At 37.6% G+C, this 23401-nt stretch overlaps 1 long non-coding RNA gene across 1 annotated transcript in view; it reads right to left on the bottom strand.

Moving 5' to 3' along the window:
- Positions 1-10064: 10064 nt before the first annotated feature.
- The window catches only part of LOC112997289 (uncharacterized), a 51952-nt gene continuing 38615 nt past the window's right edge, over positions 10065-23401 (bottom strand). Inside the window, exons 4-7 of the long non-coding RNA XR_010389475.1 lie at positions 14142-14239; positions 13538-13617; positions 10810-10969; positions 10065-10710 (exon numbers count right to left, since the gene is read on the bottom strand). This is a non-coding gene — a long non-coding RNA (uncharacterized LOC112997289). The remainder of the gene's footprint in view (positions 10711-10809; positions 10970-13537; positions 13618-14141; positions 14240-23401) is intronic.

Here is a 23401-nt window from a genome sequence, read left to right as displayed (position 1 = left end):
GCCAGAAAAATTGTCAAATTCAGGACAGACTTTGCTAACGCTTTCAAGCTATCAAGCCTCAGATTGCTGATTACAGGGATACTGCTGATTATAGTGACATTGCTCCTCACTCTCAGGAAGTAAGTATGACAGGTGAGAGCATGAGCTCTGAACCAGTGCTGGTGAACTGGAAACAAACTGAGATTCTCATGCACGCGAGCAGAATTTTGCTCCTTGGAAATGCATTTGTAGGTGCTGGGAGGCTGCACAGGTCTCTTGTCCCTGTTCTGTTTGGTTTTGGAAAATGAAAGGAATGAGGTCTTCACCTTTGTAGGGTTTTGACACACAGTCTTCCCTACTCAGAGATACTTCTTTGTTTTGAAAAGCACTGGCGATAGAGGTGGAGCACAACAAGTGGTGGTTTGCAAGGAAAGTTTTATTTCAGGCATAGCAAGTGGTTTGTATCATCCCAGCTGTTTGCAAACCCACCACATTTCAGAAACCCAGTCTAGACCTCCCAGAAACCTACATTAATGTTTTATTGCATGCTAGCAGCAGCCTGGAGAGCTGCCCCCCCGTTATCATGCAGGCACATGGAGGTGTTTTTTTTAGAATAGAAATCTTGTCATGATGACAGGATCATTGGAGCCATGTCCTCGCACTTGTGTAGCCCCAGACTGCTGTCCACAGATGTAAGGGAGGACACACGCCCCTCTCAGGGCAACTGTCAGAGCAATTTGACTAAATTCTATTTGTAGTATTAGAAAAGACACAAGTTTGAAATCAGGAGCCTCCTATCTACCACTGCCAAGGACCTCTGTTATTAAAATGCCCGATTATGAGATACTGAAGGTCTCACTTCAGGTACTTGCTACCTACCTAGCTTCCCCAAACTCATGCTGACAAGCAATGTGAAGCAGACCAGCCTATAATGTTCTAGGCATCCTCATGAGCTGTTTTTTCAATGGAGAGGACTATGCAGTTATGTTGAGAGTAGGATTGTGTTATCCAGCTCATTACTTGCCATTAAATGCAGTTAGATTATGCATTTGCTCACTGATGTCAAGCTAATAAAGGAAAATGACCTCCAATCTACCTGGCTATATCTGAGCTATGCCCAAACATTTTCTGCATCACATGGCCTACTTCCACCCGGGGCAGCAGAAAAGTGAACACTGCCACAAACTGGACAAAATCTGCAGAGATACCCATCATTCAGCTCAGCTTCCTTCACTCCACAGCCTAGAACACACCAGCAATGTAAGGGTTAAGAACCTCTCTGATAGCAAACTAGTCACATTGAATTCTTCAGTCATACCGTTGTGAGGTATATAAAAGTGTTTTTCAAGATTACATATCTGCATAGGTTATGCTGTCATTATAAAGAACTGCATTTACACAATAGGGGAACTTAAGTTGGAAATCTGACACTGCTAGTAAAAATGTGAACTGGAACAAAAATTACCCAGGAAAGAAGCACCTTAAACCTTTCATTTCAAAGAATCTGCACTAAGCCTGAAGAGAGCAAATAATGAGCAATGAAAGGAGTCTTTGTTATGCTGTGATTTCAAAGCTCTGCCAAAATGTCAAATAATCCATTTAATCAATCAGAAAATTAAAGAATGTGGTAAATTCCCAAGGTAGTTGAGGTTTTAGCTGTGCCAAGTAATTCAGCTACTGCATAAAGCTTATGTCACAATAGCAATTACTTAATAAGTCATTTTTGTCTAACCGTGTTGATGTAAAAATACAATTTAGTTTTCAAATTATTTGCAGCTGTGCTCTTATTGGGATACAGCATGCAATACCTCAGGAGATGTTTACATTTGTCGCTTCAACCACTGCTCTAATTTAATATTTATCACACTATATCCTTCAAAAAGTTCCTATTATCTCAACACACTAAGAAATTGATTTCTCAAAATGTACCTTCACAAGATCATATAAGAAAAGGTACTATCTGTTGATTCAGATACTAGACTCATTACATGCCTCTGACACCAATAGCAGAACTACCATTTAAAATAAAGATTCTTTATCCCGTTTATATTTCAAATTTGATAATTTATTTTAGGACAGACTTTAATGCTGTTGAGAAGCCTAAATTATCACCAGTTAAATTCCGGAAATCTAGAAGAGGCTACACTGAATATTTTTTAGATTATATACTATTTATTTTTCTGTCCTCTCAAAGGACGGACTGGTCACAAATGTAGGGTTTTTGCTTCCAAATACCCTAATAAAATTACAGATCCATTTTATCAATGTGAAATTAAATAATACAAATGCTTTATTAAAGTAAAAGGTTCAATGAGTATTTAGATGTAAAGTGTTAGGTTAGAAAAATTGTGAATTCATATATTTTCCACCAAAATAATTCACTATTGTTGCATACAAATGATGATATTCAGCTTAATTTTTGTAAGTCTTAATTTTAAATCAGACTATTTTAGATTTGGCTCTATTATCTACACATTTGCATACAGATTTCCATGGATCTCCTCCGAATGCTACCTTGTGTTAGTGGCAAGAGACACAGACTACGTCTACCTATAACAATACGGATAATATGTGTCTTTCCTCCTCATCGTTTAAAAAATTATGGCAAAAATGAAACTGAAAACTTGACAGGGAAGAGCTCCACCAACGGTACACTTACACTCCAGTTTTAAAGCGAAAAAAGCATTCAGCACACCAAACAAAGCCTGACCTGCGTTCATCTCAGCAGGTGGTGAGTGTCTTTGTGATCCTGCAGCCTATTAGCATGATCTCCTTCAGTGGCCACATTAATAGGGACCTTCCTTTCAGAAGCCACAGCGAGTTTCACAAAAGCTGGTGTGCAGCGGAGGGCTGGAATGAATCCAGAGTCATGCAGCTTTCTCTAACTCACTGGTCTTTTCTTCTGCTCTGTATCTTCACAGCTAATCCACCTCTCCCCATTCCCTCTCCTCATGTTTTCTGGACTAGTCTCATTTGCTACGGACAAAGACTATATTGAGAATAGCAAAAGCACCCTACAGAAATGAACTGAAATGGGCTGGCCACAGGTTGAGACCTCCTCAGGGTGACTGGGACTCACACTCGCAGCTTCTTCGAAAATTCAAGAACTTTGACCAAGCAGTAAACACCACATTTTATCAACTCTGACTACTGCTAGTCTCTGGATTTTATCAGATCAAGACATCTTTACACCACTCCCCTCCCAGTTTCCTTCAGGAGTACAAGCACCTCCATAGCTGAAGAACAAATGAGATGCCTTTGTCATTCTGTTTTCTTGTGTGTGTGGGTGGGGGGAGATTAACATAAAGAGCACGAAGAATCAGTGACGTATGAACAACAAAAATACTATCTATCCCAAGTAGTTTTACCCAATTAACTACTTTTTGCTATCCTCATTCTTCTAATTTCATCACTTGCTAAAGTGACAAAAGTAACCAAGTTTACTCATTAAAAATGTCGATCCAGGTTGACCAAATCAATAAAATATGTAGGTCCAATCAAAGTGTTTTTATTACAAGAATAAAAGATGAGAAAATGCCCCCAAAATGTTCAGCCACCCAAGGAAATAATTAGGAACATCATGCCACCTGGAATTATTCATAAAAGATAATGACATCATGAGAAGCAAGTCTGTAAGGATATGTATTATCTTTAAATAATATGATGGAGTTGGAAAAATGGGCAAGCTTCTGGTCATATTGTGCCTCTTCCCATGGAAAGAAAATTCTAGTTTTATGCTGGCAAGACTGGTAAAGAGTAGCAGACTAGAAACAAAGGCCACCCCTGTCAACAAGACAGGGGAATGCCAGAAATGCCAGAAATAATGTTTGCTATATGGTCACACAACATGTGATAGTCTGTAATTAAAAAGAGAGTGAGAGAGATGGCAAATAACACACTGTGTACAATTTTTTATAAGAAATCAAGAAAAAGTAAGTATTAAATATTGCAAAGGGTAGTAAAGCACTGGGTTGACAAGACACCTTTCAAACTAATCCTGGTTATTAAATATAATAATATACAATGCAGTACTTATTTTTGAAAAAAACAACATGGTGTTGTGGATGAACAGTCAACTGACACATCAGCAAGACAGTGATGATGCTAGGAGAACAGCTAAGTGCCAGTGTCCAGAAATAGCCTCTCCAATTTTGTATTTATATGGCTATTCCAAACTCACCTTCTCCTCCAGTGGCATGGCCCTCCCAACAGTTGACAAAGCCTTTCTTATATCCAGATAAAATTGCTGTAATTTATTCTCCATGAAGCTACCCGTGAAGACTGCCTTAAAGCACTACCTAGAGCAGAAAACAACCGTCCTTGATTTTAATTTTTCTGGCCTTGGAAAACACATTGCACTTGTTTTCAGATGCCTACACCCTTTCAGAGGTGACACTCAAGCTGTTTGCGTTGTCCTCGAATGACTTACAAAAGCCTGCTTGCAGCCCAGATTCCCAAGGGGCTGCCTCGCATGAAAGCTGGTATGCTACCTAAATCAGTATTTCAAATAGTGCCAGGCATAAGTGGCATGTTGTCTTGCTCTTCGTTTAGACTGCTAATAAATAAAGAATGTATACACCATGGACATTTACAAAATATTACACAAAATAGTAACTTTAACATTTCATCGCTGCGACAAGACCCTGCTTTTTTCTGACAAGAGACTACATTTTAGACACACACACACACATTTTTTACTCAAATTGACACTGACAAGAAAAATACTCTCTTTGCTATCAAGGCAAGGTGTCACTTAGGACTTGATTGTCAAGTTCTTATAACCCATAATTCAAAGAGAGATTTCTGATGTCATGTTGCACGATTTGTAAAAAAGCATCTCTCTTGCTCAGAAAAAAAGCTGATAAACAGATCAGCTCCATCGTGGAGGCAGAAGGAAGGAGAAATAATTAGGCAAGAAATAATGAAATATTCTGGAAAGAAGTGACTAAAAAAGAAATCTACAATCCCTACGGCTGAAGCACTACGAAAAACAGTAACAAAACAAAAGCACACCATAAACCTCCTAAAAAAGCATTTAGGGCATGAGGACTCCAAGACAGGTCATTCCTGGGTCACAACACCATGGCAGTTGGAGTTAGTTATAAAGTGAGGTCAGTGGAGTTACATCAGCAGACACACTTGCCAAGAAGAAGAAGTACAACGGGGAAATAGCACTATTAGGCCATTTTGGTGCCTAGTTTACAGGCATATATTTATATGGATGTTATTTCAGATGATCATAACTTTCCTGGCATTTTTCTCCATCTACTTCCTTGTATGGCTTTGCAACTTCCATTTTGATTTTATTTAGGCAGCTTCCAAAAGGCACGCTTCAATTTTTCAGTCTTATCCTAGTGGTAGTAAGTTTAGTCTTATCTCTGTGTTAGTAAGTCAGCAAAATTAAACCTCCTACAGGTGTGCTGACAGGCCTTCTTCTGGCAGACAGGAGCTGGCCCTGCTCGTGCTCCAAAGGAAGATGTTTCCTCTGGGCAGACACAGAGAGGTGTAGCTGCATTAGCACAACAGGCAAATCCTGTATTTTCAGCACCTCCCCCTGGCCACGCAGATAGAGTAAGCCCACATCTGTGATCAAAAGGCCAGGCAGGCAGCCTATATGGCTGACCAGGAAAAGAAAAATCAATTTTTCTTTACTGGCCAACCTGCTTCAGATCATGGAAAGTACGTATATTATTCCCTGAGTGAGCATATCACACTGTTTTGTAGTATTAAATTTCCCACACAAAAACACAGGTCTGACAGTGGCCCCAATGATAGCATTTGCCTCGTCAAGCTCAGTTCTGGGGGTCCCTCCTTCAATCCTTCCTATTAGCCAAGATGGACACAACTGTTTGCAAAGTGGAGTTTATGCTGTGCTAATAAAGTGCCTCAATCTTATTTTGCAGTACACCAAGGTTTAAAAACAGCATCAACATATTCAATAAATATGCACGTTGTATTTTCAGAATAATTTCTGCTTAAATGAACAGTGCTTGTTTGCTTCCTTTGGCCACTGCAGGATCAAAACTACTCAGGGGGAATGAGCTGGATTCTGCTCAACTGTTAACAATTAATAAATTATTTACCAAGTTCCAGTCACACCTGTGTAAATTCATTGAAAGCAATGGCATTGCAATCTGGAAAGAATGGTGGCTTGGTAGTGTTGAAACTGAAGACATAATTTTTGGTCAGTAGAGCCCTTCCAAACTGGTGTTGACTTACAGGAAAAGGGCTCAGCTTTGCTTTAAGATCTCAGGTTCAACCTTTTGGACTGGCATTTAAAAACAGTACTTCAACATGGAGAACATTTGACTCTGGAAATAATTTGGAGAAAAAATACAGGCTCCCACAGTTCCACCTGTAGAGTACTTTTCAAAGTATAGTCTGCAGTAAAGATGAATTGCATATTATTTAGGAATGACAACAATAAGTTTAACTGCAATTTATCTTTAGCTGAGAAACAGAGGGAAAAAAGTACAGGGGCCCATTTGAAACTATTTAAAAAACTCTGCCCCAGGTTTCTGAAAAGTAATTACCATATCCAAAGTAAACACTGAAAACATTTGGGGGCAAATGATGAAGACAATTTTTATCTTAACTAAATAGAAAGTTGAAAAACAAGCCCAGTTTATTCTCTTGGCAGTACATCCTGGGTACTCTTGGAAGCAATTTTGTTAAAACATAAGGAAGCAGATACTTTGTGTTTTAATAGAAGTGTGAAGGTAATTTGTTTTGCAGAGCTTTACAAATTTTGCTTCAGGTGGCAATATTGGTGCAAACAGGTATCTACCATCTTTGTAAACCAAAGTAACATTGAAATAATTCCCACACTGCATTTCTGAATTTAATCAAGGTTAAACCCAGGTGCTGTTGTATTTAAATAGGCAATTTAAATTTATAATATAGGTGAGAAAGATATTGAAATAAAGTGGGAAATACACCTCCTGCCTAATTACTGCTGGGGCTTTTCACCAGAAGATGTTCCTATTTATAATATTAAAAAATATATTTTTAACAGACAAAAGATTCACACCTGAGAGAAACAATAAAGGAGTCAAAGTACCCAAAATCAATACATTTTTATTAATGTGTGCTTCAAAGAAAGAATACAGAAAGAAAATTGTAAATAGTTGTATCAGAATAAGTCACATTCCCCAAAATATTCCCATAGGAAACGGATACCCAAGAGCGAAGCAGCTGGAGCAGTAAAGCTGTTTCCTGTCCCCAATACTATCAGCCTACATCTTGGTTCCAGAAAGAGAAGAGATCATGCACTTGAGAAAGACAAGTAGTGAAAAAGAACTCTTTTCTTAATCTCCTAAAAGTGATATGTTCTTGAACATGGAAACAAAGAAGCTGGACTACTTCCCACCAGGGTAGACCTTGCTTTGTTTCAATCTTAATTTTCATACTTTTAGAAATTCATTGGCTTTTCTTTGCATTCATTTCGGCATGAGTTTGTCAGCTATATTAAATTCTTAGCTTAGCGTTTCATATACAGTGTTATCTTTAGCAGAAAATGAAAAATGTATGAACAATTTAAACACTGAACACTGATGTAAAGATGGATCAGCTTATTACAAACTGAATTCCTCTCATCAAACTATGAGGGTGAGCGAGGAAGAACCAAAATGCAAAAACATGGTAGTCAACACGGTGACATACTAAATCATCTTCCAATCATTCTCAATAACTCTACAACTACAGCATGCTATCCTGATGGCCCCATCTGAGTTGATGATTTTTCACAATGTATTTCATGGCTTCCATCCCTACATGAGACTTTATTACTATCACATAGGAATAAAAAGCCATAAAACACTAGAGTGAATTTATCTTGATCAGATGCAATACTTATTTTCTTCACATGATTTCACCACCATTCCAAAACTAACCGATAATTTCATGCCACATTACTGAACATTTTAAACTACATTTCAATGACAAGAAACACACTGAAATGGTTACATCACAAATTAACAGAGCTTTAGCCTTTAAACACATTCCTACCTACGAGAATCAGGAAACAATCACAACACACAACCATTTAATTCACTGATAAAAGACAGGACATCACAGAGAAATATCACTTCCACATACATCTTTCAACACATAGGGAAAGACAAGAGACAAAAAAGAAACTGGCATAGATTAAAGCTATGAAAGAACCACTACCAGCATCTTATTAAAACTCTTTTCCATAGAAGCTTCCTGGCACGCATTATAAAAAATGCAGACACCATCGCTATGGATCTCTAAGACATCTGAGCTTAATCGGAGAAACAAAGCAAAGTTCCCTACTTCTAGCACTGAAACGGCTACTACCACAGAGCTGCTAGCTAATATGGCTCACTCTTCTCCAGGACTTATATATTCTGGGCTATGATAAATTTGCTATAGTTCCAAAGTCCCTATTTCTCCTGATCAAAGACCAAATGAGACAAATTATAATGTACCCTTATTTTCTAAGCCAGACTATGACTCTGAGGTCCTGGTCTGAATACAGTTATTTATTAACGTAATTACTATTCATCTTCTTATTACTACTAATTGGCCAAGTTGAAACACAAGTCTCTAGGGTCATTGAAAAGTCAATACAATAATTTAACTGCCATTTCAAAATAATTTTGCTTGTACACTTGCACACAAACTAAGCTGCATCAGAAATGTCTAAGTAAGCTAAAAGCCTCTGCTTTACCATAAATATTGTACTTTTTCCCAGCAATCTACTCCACTGGCATGATACCAATGTTAATTCTGATGTACTGTTGATATTAGAACTAAAAATTAACTCAAGTTTGATTTATATACTGCTATCCTTTCTTGCCTACCAAATCCTATTTCTTGCATAATATAATGTTGATAGCATAGAAAAGAGCAAGAAATCATTAAATGAAAGGAAGTGCATAAATAAATTCAATTATCATGCATAAAACATGCAAATGATTTAAAGACTGCATATGAAACTCTAGTTTATATTCATTAATCTCAGGTTGCACTTTTGACGGAGAAAGAGACACTAATTGGGTCCAGATTAATGCACTCCCAAACCTTCCAATTTGTTTTTAGGTGAGGGTTAAATGAGACGTATTAAAATAAACACAGCTGCTCACCTCCCCAACCCTTTCATTTGTGGGAGAAAGTGAAAACTAAAAAGTATATTGCAGGCTTGATACACTAAGAATTTAGGGTTTTCCTGGGCTCCCGACTGCTGCAGGACTTACCCACTGGCAGCTCTTTTTTTTCTAGGAAAGTAACTGTGATTCAGAAACTAGTCCCAAAATCAAGTTAGTCATTTAATGTGGAGCAGAGGGAGGGGAGTGTTTGCGCTTACCTAAATTCTGCACTATTTTCATTCCTCCCTTACCCCTAAACAGTTCTCACGACAGACCGTTTTAAATGGTGGGCTGTCTTTTTACATAAAAAAAAAAATTTGTCCAAAGTTGGTGCATCGGTGTGGCTCAGTTCTGTGGGAAATGTGGGCTCGTGAGAGGACCTGAGCTGTTTTGCTTCGCTCACGCAGCCAGTGGAAACTCGACACGTAACAGAAGAAAAGCTCTAAAGCCAGGGCTGCTCCGGGTTTCTCCGCCTACCCTCTCCCCTCCGCGCCCGGGGAATTAGCCCCACCGTCCACAGAATCGGCTTGGGATAAAAATAAGGCTCCCCCCTCCCCGGCCCCGACTTTCCCTCTCCTTTCACGCAGAGCATATTGCCGGTCCCCGCTGCACGCCCTGCTGGCTGACAGCCTGACGAGACACAAGAGGGACCGAGGGACAGAATAGCTGGAGAGAAATCAGTGCCCACAACAGCAAGTGAAAGGGAAGCTGTGTACCTGGGGCTGATCCTGCCTGAAAAGAAAGGGAGGCACAGAGAAAGGAAAACGGATTTTGGCCTAGAAACAAAAGCCAAGGGAAGGACCCATTCTCATCCGCTGGCAGGCGAAGGTTAAACAAAGCAAACAAAAAAGGTCGCCAAACTAATTTCATACTGAAGCCAATGAATTTGGATGAGAGGCCGAAAGGGGAAAGGTTAGGATGTTATCAATGAAATAATTTCTCTTTCCTTTTGTTCAAATGTCTTGGAAATTAAACCCCTTCGACACAATGGAACACACTTGCTGCAGGGTGGGAAGCACTCAAAATCTTATGTTTCTCCGATTATATTTTAAATGTTATCTTCCTAAACTGCAGACATTACACACCATGAAAGCACAAAAACACATACATGTAGACGCAAACATATATTCACATATATGCTTTCAGACACAGACCCACTTCTGCCAACAGCCCGACTCCGAGAGATTTTTATTAAAATTAATTTTTGCATGTTTGCAGATGCTAAATTAGTTGCAATAAATAACAACAATAAGGCTGAGATCTGTCAACATCTTGACAAGTATTCAGAGAGCCATTTAGTCAGGAAATATGCTTATGATATTCATTGCTCCTAAAAGAGAAAATGATTATACAGTAACTAAACCCTAGGTAAGAGCTAAAGATATTCACCTCATGAAGCCATTTCTCAACTAGCCCCTTGGCACTTGCTAGAATTATTCGCAGCACGAGCTCTACTTTTTCATTTTCTGCTGACTCCATGTGGGTAATTTCTTTCTCATGATTAAAAGTGAGCTTGGCAATTCCTTCAAAGCATTTCTTTAGGTGTGGCTGGACGTGGAGTGGATCCTTTGTGTCAAAAAGGATTCCTGAGTGATCATTGTTGCATCAAGAGAAAAACCTAAAAAATGATTTAAAAAAAGAAAAGAAATTTATAGGTATTTATATAAACATATTTTAAACCAACACCTACAACAGACAGATGAAATGGACTGTTTACCTTGGAAAGAATAGTCTTTTCTTCGCCAAATAATCATTCAAGGCCTTCCTGAATGTCATCCAAAAGCGAGTCTGCCTCCTTCAACTTATCCAGCATCTGGGGCTGCGAGATAACCCTCATGGCATTGGTCTCCTTCACTGACTCCTTCGTTATTAGCCTCCTGGTGGGTGAGATAGAATACAGTGAATGTAATAACCATACTTCACACAACAGGCTCTCTCTCTTTTAAATTGAAAATCCCCTTATTACAAAACAAGGGGTGTTCTTTTTCTTCTACCTTTAAGTAGGACTGCCACATTCATTGCTTTTCACAAAAACGCAGCTGCTTTTTAAGCTACAGATAAATAGAATCTGCTAGGCGGTAATTCTACTCAGTCTGAATGCATTATTTTCTAAGTCACTTTGGCAAGGGACTTTTTATTATAAACTGGAATGAACAAGGAAAGTCCTTTTCTCAACTAATTATGACCACGCTTTGTTCTATACTATTAACCTACAATGCCAGATTGATCAGCTACTTTTTGCTTCAGCCAGTTCAACAAATTAGTATGTTTTTTTCTGGGAAATTAGAGAGCTAATTATTAAGACTTTATAGGCGAATGATGAAAATATAAATAACACAGAACAATAAAGAATGGTGTATCAATAACATTCACACAGTCCCTTTGATGGGCACAATGCATCCTCCCATTTTAACACCACTGATGTATGGATGCGAGTTACTTTGACGTGATCTGCAGAATTTTCTTAGAAAGATTTGTTATATTGGATATTTTCTAGCAAGTGAAGAAAAATGGCAAAGCTGAAAGACCGTATTTTTCATATACCTATGCCTGCTCATTTTGCTTTGTTACTCTTGTACTTTCAATCCATAAAAATCAAGAATAGCAAAATAAAAGGCAATGCTATACAGATGTCAAAACAGACCACAATCAGGGCTTCTCATATTACTTTTTTCCTCTCTAAGATGTATAATATAGTATGTAGGATTTTAAAAACAGTATAAAATTTTTTTCTAAATCAGCTTGTTTCAAGGACAGCTTAGTTTGTAAAGAAAAGCTTGATATTCCCCAGTAATACCACAAAATAGAAAATAACCTTGAGGTTTCTGGGCCCTGTGTGATCCAGAACGTTTGCCTTTGACAAAGAAAAAGCTGTTCAGCTTCATTCCAAGTGCACAAAACCACATTTTGCTCAACTGTTGTCAACAACTCATAGCTACTGGTACACAAGCACTCCAACAAATGAATTTTAAACATTTATATATCACCACGTTTTCCTTTATGCAACATACACTGTGAGGAACTTCATGGGAAAAAAAAAATCCTTTCTACTTATTAGTTTGAATTCACTTTCAGTTAGTTGAAAACTATTGGAATTTTAGAAAGACCTGAAGAATTGACAAAACTGCATCTGTACAGCATTCAGAGTTACGAAAAAACAATCCTGGAAACAAGCACATGTGCAGTATAAGGAAACTCACACTGCCACCATCTCAATATCCTACCTGCATTCAAAATAATCTCATTCCTGTGTATTTCTGTCGGAAATACGATGAGAGGGGTTACTTGTTATACATTTTTCAAGGTGCCTACTGTAAGAAGATATATGCACGCAGCGAACAACAGTGACACTGCTTTGAGGTTTTAAAGCTTGCTAAGGCCATGGGGCATTTTTCAGCCCTCCAATACCCTTGGCAAACAACGGATCCTTTTAGGTTGCTGGTTTCAGGATCTGGAGGCCAACCTAGATACTCAAGTGCCAAGAGAAGCCTGATTCCTGTAGAATAAAGAACAGCAAAAACTGTTCTATGATGAAATAACTCTAAGTTTATCAGTGGAGCTCCCAAGATATGAGAGTAAACAAACACATCAACACAGTCATTTAACTGGCTACACTCTTTAGATATAATTTTAAAGCAGACCACTTACTACACTGTTTAAAAAGGAGCTCTATTTTAGTATAGAATTGTATGTGTCCACCTAAATTATGTCCTTTCATATTGTCTCTGAAACAAGGGCACTATCTACCATCGTGCCAATCTAGCCAAGTTATCCTTTGTACTGAGAGAATACAGGAATTCAGAACTGTTTATTCCTGTTTACTTAAACATGTATCTGGCTCTGCCCATTTAGCAACACTTGACACTAAGACAATGGAATAGTGAGATTATACTCCACGCTTTATGCCGAGTATCAGCCGAGAATTTTTCACAGAAGCAAAGGTTATGGTGCAAAATGATAACTGGACAAATATTATAGCACTGCAAGATGTCCATCTACATACAGGGTCAAGACCCATAAACTCCCAATTCTGTACATTACGCAGCTGACCAAGTTTCCCTTTGCTTCAGAAAGGAAAATCAAAGTACCACGAAGATGACTTCAGGAAAAAAAAATAAAAAAAAAAAATCACTGCATAATTTTACAAAACTTTAGCGTAGCCACTGCTTTGCCTTGAATCTACATGTAAGTTAGCTGCATCTCTTCCAAAATATTTCTCACATGGTTAAAAGCAAGTGCTTTACAGGTGCTTTTTGATATGCATACATTTTCAACACTCTGGTATGTCATTCAATAGCGTAACTCATATAACTAAACACAAATCTAGAGCCCTGGAAAAGCTACAGCAGCAAGGACCAATTTTTCCTACCTTTCCCTGCCTGAAATGAAAGGAAACTAAGTCCTAATCATATGGGGAGTAAGACATTTAACAGCCATGACCTTACCATTTCTTATTGACAGCTCTCCTTGTACTGTCACGGAGTCTCCTGTGAACTGGAACTTGAAGCCACTACTCCATAATTCCCTGCGTAAGTCACAAAAATGAAACTTCAGGTATTCAAAGCAATAAATTACTGTATCTGGCCCTTTACCATGTTATATCATATGACCCATATGAGTTTAAAAGAAAGCAATTTTTTCCTAGATATAAAAGTATTTGACATCAAAATATCCTTATAAAATTTTTTTTAAAATGTTCTTTACCTGTTTCCAGTTCTACTCCATGGAGCACAATGAAAAACAAGCCATGCACAAAAGCCTGTTTTTCTTTCTCACTTGAATGATTCACTGACTTACTGGGAGGCTGTCTCTATTGTTTCTGGCCTCGCATCATTATAACAGAAATCAATTTAAGACAATGAACTTTAAACTTTACTTTCCCCTTCAATATTCTATAGAGCAAAAGTGGCACCGCTAAGTTGGAAAAGTTTTAAATAATGAAAGTCACTGAAGCCTAAATCACATACAATAGTGAAAGCTGAGATGTGAGATGGAGATGAAATCTAAAAGCTAATTAAATTCAACAAGAGCCTCTCAAAGGCAACATACCAGCTTAGCCTCCCATGCTAATATTTCGTTTTGAAGGATGCAATAAATGGAAGGCCTTTCATGGCTGCAGATTTCACAATGTGATCCACCAGCTAAACCTGAGAGGGGAGAGGAACAAAAAAAAAAAAAAAAAAAAAAAAAAAAAAAGATTAGATGCATGGATTACTGTACTGAATAGATGCCAAGGCCAAGATAAAAAGAATAGATAAGTTAGGGCTTCTGAGGAACTAAATTTGAAGCCAACCGGCAAAACGGATTGAACCTTATTACCTCTAGTCACTGAGAAATTCCCTAGACAGTTGGATGTAATTTGAAAAGGTCAGAAAAAAATTTCCTTCACAGTATTATTGCTTCATGGTTTAAGGGTGTACATTTGTGAGATGCCAACTCCAATCATTTTTATTGACTGGCTCTAGAGAGACAGACAGATGCACAAGGAGGCAAGACAGATGGATAAGACATATCCTACCTTTGTTTCCACTTCTAAAACATATCACAGTATTAGGTAAGTTTTAATCATTTCAGTTTGTCCTTTGCCATCACTGAGAAGAATGTGCCTTGTTTCTCTCAGTTGGACGCAAAGGGGGGAAAAAACTGCATATCATTGAAAACTTACTACAATTTTTCATATTTGATCTGAGAGTTCATTGAATTCCATGTGAATCTGAAATGTATAACTGAAACTCAGTAAGTGTAATAGGATTTTCTAGACAATTTTAGGTATGCTTAGTTGGGTTTTTTTTTCACCTAAAGGGGAGCAGTTTTCACTGCACAGATTATAAGAATGACCTTCAACATACTGACAATACAAGCTTTGTTATCAATGTGGCTGTCCTGGGAAAAAAAGAAAAAGCACCCCAATTAAAAGCATTTAATTCTTTGACTTAGCATACACAGAAGCTTGTAATCAATACGAACATTTGCTAGCATTACAATTACAGTCAATTTTTTGTCATGCAATTAAAATCAAAGGAGATTTAACAGCATAAAGTGGAATTATCTGCCCAACCCCTAGAAAAGTTTAATTAACATTAGATTTGCTTTTACTCAAAAGACATTCGTCTTCCATTCGTAATACAAACATCAGTACTCACTATATCCTGGCTCTGAATGCACTGCAGAGGCAATTTTAATGGCCGTTAAAGTATGGCTGTGTGAGTGTCTCTACTGTATTATGTTTATGGACCCTGCCTGACAGCTGACTAAAACTGTTTCCACTTGGGTAAGAAAGCCATTTCCATATGGTCATATTCCCTCCCCGTAAGCCCTACACATTCAAAGCAACAAGAAATTGCAGCAGAATTGTTGCACATATATTCAGTCCTGCGGAATTTTATAGCTCTAAAGCAAATCGGAAAGGGTTAGTTGTAGCAAGGAATAAAAAGGACTGGGAATTGTTCCACTAGTGGAAGCTGATATTTTCAATTGAAATGGGAATGTTCCCCAGCAGAAAAGATACATGGACCTCTTAAACATAACACTTTCTTCAACAATTTAGGAAGGTTTCAAAAGAAGACAAGCATATGTGCATATTCAGAAAGGGGGCTGAGGAGACTGAACGACATCCTAGGTCTATAACAATTAATTTAGACCCCTTTACTACTCAAGCAATTTTTTTGTTTTTAATCAGATTTCCACTGTCATCTTCAGGATGATGCTGAAACAGAATGGGAATTTAGTATTTTAAGGTAACAGGTGTGTAAATACATACGAACTCTCCAGTTTCTGTGGCCACACAACAACATTTTGTTTTTTATTCCTCTAACATTTTTCCAACAGAAGGACCAACAGAGAAATTAAGGTCTGTCTCTCTCCTGATCTGAACTCAAAGATGAGCTCATCTACTCTATGAATCTTTCTGCCAAAAGAATGCCTGGATAATGAAAATAGGGAATGTTCAAGATGCAAAAATTTAATGGTAGAGACTCCATTTACAAAATAATATTCCTCCAATGTATTTTGATGCCATTTCTGTTTCCCCAACTTATTCCATCTCTGCAAGACCCTCACTTCTTTCGTTTCCTTTTTTTTCCGTCTCCTCAAGAGCAGCACAGGGCAAGTAACTTAAATTCTGATTCATCATACCAGAGGTACAAAGGAAGAGCAGCACGAATAAAAGCATTTTTGTTGCACTGTTAGGAAAGTCTGCTGTTTGGAGGACTCGAGTAACACTAGTGTGGACACGCTAGCTTGTCTTTAAATTCAGCAGCTCTGTTTTCTGTCAGAAAAAAAGATTCTGCTTTTTGGTGTTTTTTTCTCCCCTTGCTGATCATTTCTTAATAGCGGCATGGGACATTTCAACGAGCTTCCTGAAAGTGATGTTGCATGATCTTACTGATCGTCTTCTCTCCTAAATCAGCCAGCATGTAAGAATCATTTAAAGAATGGAGAGAGAGTCCTTAAGATTTTTACTACATTTATGACATCCTCCTCTCTATCTGAGCCAACCAACATGTGGGAGAAACTGGGACTTTCATGCAACAACCAACTCTTGAAGCTCTGTTCAGAGAAATCCAAGCTGCCACCATTACATGTGGGGGATACTACCCTCCCTCTCTTGATAAGAGGGTTTGCCTACCATCTGTGACTTTTATTAGCCTTACTGATGGTAGAATTACACAAAATTCAAACTGTTGCTAACTCTCACTCTTTAACAATAAGGCTAATCACTGAAACATTACTCAGAAAGGTGAGAGATTTTCAATTACTTCTAATCAGAACTGGATGTCTATTTTTAAAAATATTCCTGTACTTCAACCACAAGTTGTTTGGATAGGTGCAGAAATCATACTTATCTCCTTGCTAGCCTTGAAGTCTACAGCGTTAGGACACTACAGACTAGGAGACAGGTACTCCTTGTCCATCTTCCATCAACTGATTTGAATGTGTCACCTGCTCCATTTCAGATGCAAAGCCCCTCCTCCCTACACATCTGATATAAAAATGAAATCCCATCTGTCAGCACCAGCTGACAGCCAGTGTCTTCACAGAACTTAGGGGAGGGCTGGATTCTTGTTGCTATTTTACAAAATTTGGAGGTTGCCCCTGCCCGCTTCGATTTCATTCTGATCAGCAAAGATACCCAAGCTACACCCCTCCTAAAAAAAAAAAAAAAAAGATCTTGGCTATAGAGCATGTCTCAGACACAATCTTAGTATTAAATGAGCCTCAATCTCACTTAAGCCTTGTCCAGGTCGAGTTGCTCATCTATATATGACATACAGAACAATTAGCTAACTATTTTACAGATAGCGGGAAAGGCTCAAGGGATGGATATGGGGATAAAATCATTACTAGGATTAACTTAAATAAGCAGAGGTAGCTGGTACCTACCAGTTTTATTACTTCCAAGGTATTCCAACAGGTCCTCTCCTTTCAGAATAGACCATCTATCGGAATAGACTGACTTTTCTTTTTTATTTAGCACTACATAAAGATGCTGTTGAAAAAAGCTTAAAAAAATCTTTCAACTTCTTACATCATATTGGGGCAGCTAAGGCTGTTTTGCATCCTTCAGAATGGGTCAGTTAGACATTTGCTAACAATTAGCTCCATCTTAAAAGCCACTCTGTGAAACGTGGAATTTGAACTTGTCATTATTTGCTACACAGAAAAATGAAAGCCCTCTCAAAAAAGTTACAATTCATTTATTAGATGTAATGTTTCTGTCTTAAATACCAACTCATTCTTAAAATAAATTAGACCTTCCTAAAGACATAATAAAAAAAACAGCTTGTGGATTTATTATGTATAAAAGTCCATTTTGCCAAAATCTCACCTGTGAACACTGATTCAGCTTCCAGCTCTAATATCATTAAAATTAACTTCCAACAAATTAGGTTTGGGAACAATGAAATACAATTAAAATACTGTATGTACTGCAGCAGAAACAGATAACAGTTTACACATATTTAGTCAGAAGAACGAAAGAGAATTTCTCTTGTTATTAAAGGCACTAATGAAAGAATCTCTCCAAAAATATGTAAGTACAATAACAATTTATAACAGAAGTTTTATCTCAGCATTTCAACTAGAAATTCAATGTTGGTTGATCATATGGAGAATGCAAACTGGAATGTCATCAACAGCTGCTAACACACGAATTCCTGTGTCTTTACGAGATGAAAAGTGGAAATATCTTTCCAATCAGCAGTCATTTTAAGAGCATTCTCTGAAACACAGCTCTTAACAATTTGGGAATTGCACTTCAAACTTTACGTCTTCCAGATATTTTTCAAGACCAATATTTAACTCATCAGCCAGAAACAACCTTTCTTCAGTGTATTGTTGACTCCTATCCAAATTGTACACACTACAAATAATTATTTAACAAAACTGAATCTCAATTTTTGTACATTTGTTTTTTATTATTAGAACTGATTTCGAACCTGGAACATATGGGAGAGTAAGCTACTTGGCTGCCATACAAAAATAAAAAAGGGATGCAGCCAAGTTTCTCCTCATGATATTCATAATCTCATCAAGCAATGTAAAGTTTATATAACGCAAAGCAGAAACCATAGATTTCTTTTTTTAAATTTTATATTGATAAGATGCATGTCTTCTTCGGGCCTCAGACTTTGAGTTCATTCTCTGTGTGTTCAACTCTAAAAATTTAACTATAATGTCATTTATAATAGCTATGGTAAAAAAACAAAAAACAACTCTGTTTAAAGCCAGGCTTTCTTTAATGTCTAATGTTGAACTTACGAGTTTGATCATTTTATACTTTAACACAAACTAAATGAACTGCTTTTTGGCTTTCTGAGCTAGTAGAAGACTGATTCTTCTCCAGCCACATCAAAGCTATAGTAATATGCATTTTCTTTATGTTGGACTCCCTTTTTTGTCAATTCACAGCCTCTGATCTTTCAATTATGTAATATTTAATAAGGCCCAGAATCAATGATCAGGACCAAGGACTTATTGTACTTTTCACTGTAAAAACAAGAGTGGACATGGCTGTTGCCCTGAAGAGCCTTTCACAAAATTAAAAATTATGGTGTTTTGATTAGTTTTCCACTGTCCCTTGAAGTCTTGTGACATTTAATATTTGTTCATCTACAGTACATTTGTCACTGACAAACAAGCACAAAGCTTAAAATGGTACTGTTGATATTTAAAGATCTTTATGCCTCCCCTTGGTGACTCCTTAATTATATGATGGGATCATTATTTTTCATTACGTGTAACACAGTAGTGCCTGGAGCCCCCAGCTGAGAGCACCACATTGCAGTGCAAACTCGAACCCCCCAAATTCTTCTGCCTGCTCTCTCACAAAGCTTCCAGACTATCCAGATGAAACAAAAGTTAGAAATGCAAGAAAAATTAAATGACTTGCCTGAAAACTTCCTTTTAGCCCTCCTTCACACACACAAACATGCACACTTTTTTAAACAAGTGAAAGAGAGCTTACCGGGAAATGTATTGTGCAATTAAATAATTAAAGTTTGTATCATAACAAGGAAATGGGGAAAGAACTAAGATTGTGCTTAACATCTTACAGCACGCAGAGGTCATGGAAGGAAAACCGAAGTTGTACAGGTCTGAAAGGAAAAGTACAATCATAGCAAAAACATTTAAAATGCTATGATATAACTAAAAAAAAAAAAAAAAGAAAAAAGCAGATAACAATACCACCAAGATTTTGTTTTATATATCTGAGAGCTAATGAGTCTGAAAGCAAACATTTTGTTCTACAGGGAATCTGGCAAAGCCTTCTTCCTTCTTTCCAAAAGTATAATTTCCATTCTCATACCCAGAGAGAAAATTAACATAAAAATGGTCTTTGATTTAAACATGGTCTGATACTACTCTGGAGACTAATAAGCATACAGAAAATTTGCATCTAAGAGAGAAAAAACTTTTTTCAAGGTATTTGTAAAAAGAAACTGGTAATATTGGAAAATAATTCAAATTTTGGAACGATGGTCACCCAAAATGGAAATAGTAGGAAAAACAAAGGAGAGGTAGTGAGAGCCTTCATATATTCTCTGTATAACCTTCACAGCTGTTTTGATGGGCTATGCATTTATGCATACACATGTATATTGTGCAAAACCAAACTTTTCAGCCAGCTCCTTTCACTAGACTAAATACACTTGAGCATATTTTTATCTAGTCATGCAATTTTCATTTTATGAGTCTGTGTGCTTGGAAAAGACACTATCCAAAAACTACTGGAGTAGATATTCACCCAAATGGAATGGCCTGGGTTTATCACAACATTAAAATGCCACACTAAGTTCATAACTACCACACAGATGTCAGTCTGCACATAGCTATGTACTTGGGGAAGAATCCAACTAAATGCAAGTATGCATACTGCTGATTCTACTTCCCAGTTCACACAGTTGACAATTGATAACAGTTCATTAATGGACATTATAACACAGCAACACCTATTTATGGACGCTTCCAGTGATCAATTACATTAAATACCTAGATCATGGGATCTCTTCTGCTCTGTCTTGTGCTGAGGCTTTATTCATTTCAGGACAGCTCTGTTTGAAATGCGAACTAGCTCAAGTATACAAATATCATATGTTCAGACCCACTCATGCTCACACAAATGCACATATTTGCTAAAAGAGAGGACTGTATTGGGATCAATGGCCAACGCAGATGGAGAAAACGCAGTAATAAATGAGATGCCACTGGAGAAGATCTACTGAGAGTGGAGCTATGAAAGGACTAAAAGAAGACAAGAACTTCCAACCTGACGTGATTGACAAAGAAGCTAACAGAATGAAATGAGAAAGGAATTTACTTCCGTAGCTGAGTCCTCCTTTGTGAGCATTCCTCCCACACAGACATGGACAACCACAAGAAAAGCAGAGTAGCTGTAATCTGATAAAGACTCAAAACAGCTCTATTTTTCCTTCTCTTACTGTTTTATATATCTTCAGTTGAAAATAATTTTAGATTAGAAGTGCAGTGGATTGTACAAATGGGTAATAGGCATGATGTAGTGTGGATTACAGGATAGAGAAAATTTAGGAACTCCATTTTAAAAGTTGTAGCCAAGACCAGTGAGTGCAGAAAGAAGAATTTTCTTCATAATCAGTACGGAAAACAGTCTTTATTTGAAGGAATTTTGCAGATGACACAGAGTTGCACTTACCTTTTTGGACATACATACTATTGTGGTGGCTCATAGTTTATACATGAAGTAAACTAATAGGCAAAGAACAGTGGATTGAATCTGAATCTGAGCAGAACAGAGGTGACAGTCTCAGGCAGAGAAAAGCATTTGGAAGAGTTTACACTCAAAGTGACTGTGACTGAAAATATCCAGAAGTAGTTGATTAAGTAGGTGTTTGCAAGCCTTTTGAAATCCACGCTCATGACAAGACTCTTAGTCATTATTAATCATTGGTGCTAGTACTTCCAGATGTCTACCAGGTTGATGCACTTTGATTTTGCCTATCCAAAGGTCTTTTTGAGTTGACTTTTTGAAGATATTTTTTTCAGATGCCTAGCACCATTAGCATGCTATTAGAAATAAACAGGAAGAGCAATAAAGCAAGAGAGGTTACTAATGGCCAGCCAAAAGACCTTAAAGTAGAAGGGAAAGATGATCAACAAAGGAGATCATAAATCCAAGTTGTGTAAGAAGAATAAGAAGAAAGAGACAGAGAGAAAGAGTTTCAGGGAAAATAAAGGGCTAAGATATACACAGAAACATAAATTCTCTTTCTACTACAGAAACATAAATCTGGCTAAATGTAAAGATAGCATCGAGGCTATAAAACAAAGGGAGCCTGAAGGAGGAAACACACAGAGCCTAGACGAGACTAGAGCACTTAGCTTCTGCAATGGTCCTGAAAGAAGAGTTTCTAAACAGAGACCTATATACCAACAAACACTTAGAGATGGAATGACAATATAAAGAGAAAGAACATTTTCTAAATGCTGCTGTTATTTTGAGAGTGTCAATTGCAAAAAGCTTTGAAGACCAAAAATAAGTTAGCAACAGCAGAAACCTTGAATCCAGTGGAAATATCAGAACAGAGCGGATGAATATGTATCATCCATCAACCCACCTATTCACAAAGCAAGTAGTTGTATGCAGCACAATATAGTGCCTGAACCTTCCTCCCAAGCCAACTCGATATTACAAGAATTACAATAATGCAGACTGCACATGGCAAAAGAACATCTCACATACATTTGAGGAGGAGATGAAGACGGTCTTTCGGCATTAGTCACCGGTTGGCCTTTGTGCTGTAGAAAAGTCAAGCGGATTTCAGTATGAATTGTTGAGTAGGGAGCAAGACAGGTGAGCTGAAAAAGGAGGATATATATATGGAAAAATGTTTTAAAATATTTCTGTTCCTGGACGGGTTTCAACCTAACCACAGCTCTCACTGCACTGTTTGATGCGGGAATATAAGACTTGTGAAGGCAGTATTAGGTGAGGAAAAGCTAGGAATTCCTTTACTTTTCTTCCCCCTTGGTCGATGTCTACAGTTTTTATTAGGTACATTTCATGAAAACCAAATCTCTCATATACTTTAGGGATGTTCTTATTATAGTGATTATATCCATAGCTTTCACATATCTCCTGCTTTAAAGCACCTCAGTTACATTACTCCCAAATGTATCTATTTTCCATAGGAACATGATGACAACTCACTTTTACTGTTGAAAATTCTTTGTGAGAAATAATAATGAAACAGGGAAAACAGACATAGCACTTACTTTTCCTACATGATCTTTTGTGTCCTTCATGTTTTGGGATTGACCACATACTGTATCTCATAAGACACTGGGTAACTGTGGAGTAACAGTGCCAAACCCAAAGAACAAGATAATGCAGTTTTATCCCAAGGGATAGCAGAATGTTTCCTGTTTCATAACTTTCTTCAGCAATCTTGTGCACAAATTGTGAAATACATAGTTTGGACACCACAGGTGACAGCTTTTGGGCATCGGAAGATACCAAACACACCTTTGACTTGTTGGATGGAAACAAGAACTCAGTGTAATGCTGTGCCAACTCTTCTAGCTGTATCACGTAGATGCCCTGGGTAGCAGCTTATCAACCAACTGAATTAAAAGTTACAGAGAGATAGCAACAGTACTTGGGTTCTGTATGTTTTCAGAGATACTTCAGCTGCTTTGCTGCCCCTAGGATGTTGGCCTGAACTCCTGTTCTTAAGGCTGAAAGCAAATGCCACATACAGCGCCATTCCCTTCTCGCTGATTTTGAGATCCAGAAAGGATGGCTGAAGAAAAGACAAAGTTTGGAGAAATTT

This window comes from Dromaius novaehollandiae, chromosome 1 (assembly GCF_036370855.1).
Source record: "Dromaius novaehollandiae isolate bDroNov1 chromosome 1, bDroNov1.hap1, whole genome shotgun sequence".
In the NCBI taxonomy this organism is placed as follows: Eukaryota; Metazoa; Chordata; class Aves; order Casuariiformes; family Dromaiidae; genus Dromaius; species Dromaius novaehollandiae.
Note: the sequence above shows the minus strand (reverse complement) of the source record. Positions and strands in the feature narration are given on the sequence as shown.